We start from the raw sequence: 3,646 nt of genomic DNA on the forward strand, positions 1-3,646 counted from the left end.
TACCACAAAGTCCAAATGCCAAACCGATGTGTTTAATATGCAATGAGTGCGTTGCGGTACTTAAAGATTACAATATTCGGAGGCACCACATGGAGAAACACCCGACTTTCCGGGCCAACTTTCCAGAGGGATCTCAGGAGAGGGCTGCAAAAGTGCAGAGTTTGATTGCATCCTACAATCGGAGCTGTACAACGATGGTACGGACATGCACAGCCCAAGAGAGAGGTACAGCAGCATCCCTTCGTGTTTCCTGGATCTTAGCAAAGAAGAAAAGGCCATTCACTGATTCTGAAACCATGAAAGACTGTATGCTGGCCGTCATAGATGAAGTGATAATTGACAGCAAAATTAAAACGAGTGTGTCATCTGCTATTAAAAACGTTCCCCTGTCAGACACTTCAAACATTCGCAGGGTTGAAATTCTTGCTACAGATGTGTTTGAAACACTGTTAAAAGAACTGAAGAAAGCTGATGTTATGTCTATAGCAGTAGACGAGTCCACAGACAGAACCGATATCGCACAATTGTGCATATATGTCCGTTTTTTTGACGGCAAATGCTTCCGAGAGGAATTGCTCGGTTTACTGCCGTTAGAAGGACACACAACTGGCGAGATAGTCTTTAAGAACATTTCAGAATTTTTCAAAGACAATGGTCTAGATATGAAGCGTGTGGGAATGCTTGTGACGGATGGGGCTCCATCCATGACAGGGAGAGTAAATGGTTTGACAGCACGCTGGTCCGCTGTTGCACCTCAGATAACATCCTTACACTGCATTGTGCATCAGACGGTGTTGTGCGCAAAACTCAGCGGGGAGATTAAAACAACAATGGACAACGTGATGGCTACAATTAATTTTATTCGCTCCACTTCGAGCCTCCAACATCGCTTATTCCGCAAGCTGCTGTCAGAAATGTCTGCTGAGCACCACGACCTGCTTTTGCACAACGACGTCAGGTGGCTGTCCAAAGGCAAGGCACTGGAGCGTTTCTGTGATCTCAGAGAGGAGATTACAACTTTCCTCCGCAGCAGCAAGCAAACGAAGGCAGAAACACACTTGAATCGCATACTGGACGACAACTTCATGGCTGATGTCTGCTTTCTGAGCGACATGTTCAAACACCTGAATGACCTAAATGTGGGGCTACAAGGCAGAGACAAAACTGTGATTGATCTTGTGGAACAGACGCGCGCGTTTCAAATCAAACTGGACCTTTTCGCGGCCGACTTGTGCACCGGCAGAATGCTGCATTTTCCAACGCTCCGCAAATGCGTCTCATCCCCGGCACAAATCACAGATGTGATGACTGATTTCATTGCGAGGTTGAAAGAGAACTTTGCTGGTCGACTGGATGGGCTTGCTCTGCCCGCAGAGGTGATGGGCTTTGCCAGAGACCCGTTCACTGCTGCAATAGAAGGGGACTTATCCACCAGAGGAAAGGGAGTGGTGCCTTCCATCGACGAGGGGAAATTCGTACTTGAACTTGTTGACATGCAGTCATCCTTAACCATGGCACAGGAGCTTCGCACTAATGGACCTGCGAAGTTTTGGAGTGATGTCAACGTGCACCAGTTCCCTAACATTAAGAAAGTAGCAATCCATGTGCTCAGTATGTTTGGATCAACATACACCTGTGAAGCAAGCTTTTCACACATGAACACAATAAAAAGCAGCTCTCGTTGTTCTCTGACTAACAGTACTCTTCACCAATGCCTTCGGATTGCATTGACATCTTATGAGCCAAATGTCACTGCTCTTGTTCAGAATAAAAAATGTCACTTCTCACACTAAGAAAGTCAGCGGGGTAAGATTAGATTAGATTAGATTCAATGTTATTGTCAGTGGCGTAGCGCAAAATCCCGGGGCCCCCCCGCAAGGTGGCGGCGGGGGCCCTTTCGCAACGGAGTAAAAAAAAAAAAAAAAAAACTGCGTTTTTTAGAGGCCGATGCGTTATTGACGTTGCGAAATTTCGCAATATGCACTCTACATTCTAAATGCTTGACTTAGCAAACGGTACAAACAAGTGAGAGCAATAGCCTATAACTAAATCCAAATGGTAGACTACACTACATCAGTAGAATGTATTATAAGTAGAATAGTACAAGCTTTATTTATTTTAACAAAGTGTGGTGTGCACAGCAGTGTGATATCTGTAAACATATCTGTAGACTCTCCGCTAAGGGTTGCCAGATGGGATTGAGAATTTCCAACCTAATCAATCTAAAAACTTCTAAATCCACCAAAAACCAGCCAATCTGGCAACCCTGTCTCCGCTGCATCAGAGTCTACTTGTTGCGTAAAATTGGCCAGGGTTAGTCAAATCCTTTGTTGGACATCTCGTTTCTTAAGTCCTGGTATATTGTGACATTTCTTTACTGTTTGCCATCTGGTCTAGGAATACCCAGGGAGACGCAGACAGCAGAAGTAGAATAGAATAGTAGAATAGAAAAAGAAACAGCTATATATAGCCTAACCATGCTGAATTATGTACCTGTATGATGCACTGACAGCCTGTGACTGTGAACCTGGCCGGACCCTGCCTTTCTGCCTGAGTTTGAGTATGATGCTGCCCAAATAAATGTTATTGTTTAGTGCTGTACGCTTTCGTGGTATTATATTGTGTGAATTATCATCTGTATGTTGTTTTTCTTTCACTCGACTAACCGCCGAGATAATACTTGAGACATGTACTTCCGTAAACATACATTTTTTATTAGATTTTTTTACAATATCGGACCGACAGTCCCACATATAGCGGCTATAATGTCCGAATAGAGAATCTATCACCACCTAAAGAATGCTTATTGTACTTTGTATTGTATTTTCGCTTGCTCATTTTCCTTGTGTCTCGCTGCCTACGTGTGACGTCAAAGTCATGTTGCTATTGGATACGGCTAACTATGTATATATTTTTAAATATAGGCCTATATATTAAAATTAAGGTTGACACAATGAAGGGCCACTTATTTTCTTTGTTTTATATTTTTTTAAATTATAAAAAAAAAAAGAAAAAAAAAAAGGGGATCCAATGTTAGGGGGCCCCCTAGTGGCTGGGGCCCCCCCGCGGTGCGTCGCTTGCGGGCCCGTCCGCTACGCCACTGGTTATTGTTTAACTGTAACTGTAACTTGTTTAATTGTGCACTCAAGGCATTGATGGTTATTTTCATTCAGTTAAAAGCACTTTGTGATGTGCCTGGGTCAGCTATGACCAAAATGTTTATTTTACAAAAGGACTTTTTTATTTATTTGTATATGTACACTTTTTTATGCACTTTGAGATGTGCATGGGTCAGTTGAGACCAACATTTTGTTGTTTTACCTAAAAAATTAAAAAAGTATTGATATTAGGTTCTGTTCAATTACAGCTCTTTTATTGTGTTCAGCTATGACCAAAATGTTTATTTTACAAAAGGACTTTTTTTATTGGTATACTACTGTACACTTTTTTATGCACTTTGAGATGTGCATGGGTCAGTTGAGACCAAAATGTTGTTGTTTTACCTAGAAAGTGAAAAAAGTATTGCTATTAGGTTCTGTTCAATTACAGCTCTTTTATTGTGTTAAGTCTTTTTGACGTGCCTGTGTCAGATGTTACCTAATTTAAAAGGAAAACTATAAATAAACTGCTTGTATTTCATTAGGCC

This window comes from Nansenia antarctica (assembly GCF_963989245.1).
Source record: "Nansenia antarctica genome assembly, chromosome: 14".
NCBI lineage: Eukaryota > Metazoa > Chordata > Actinopteri > Argentiniformes > Microstomatidae > Nansenia > Nansenia antarctica.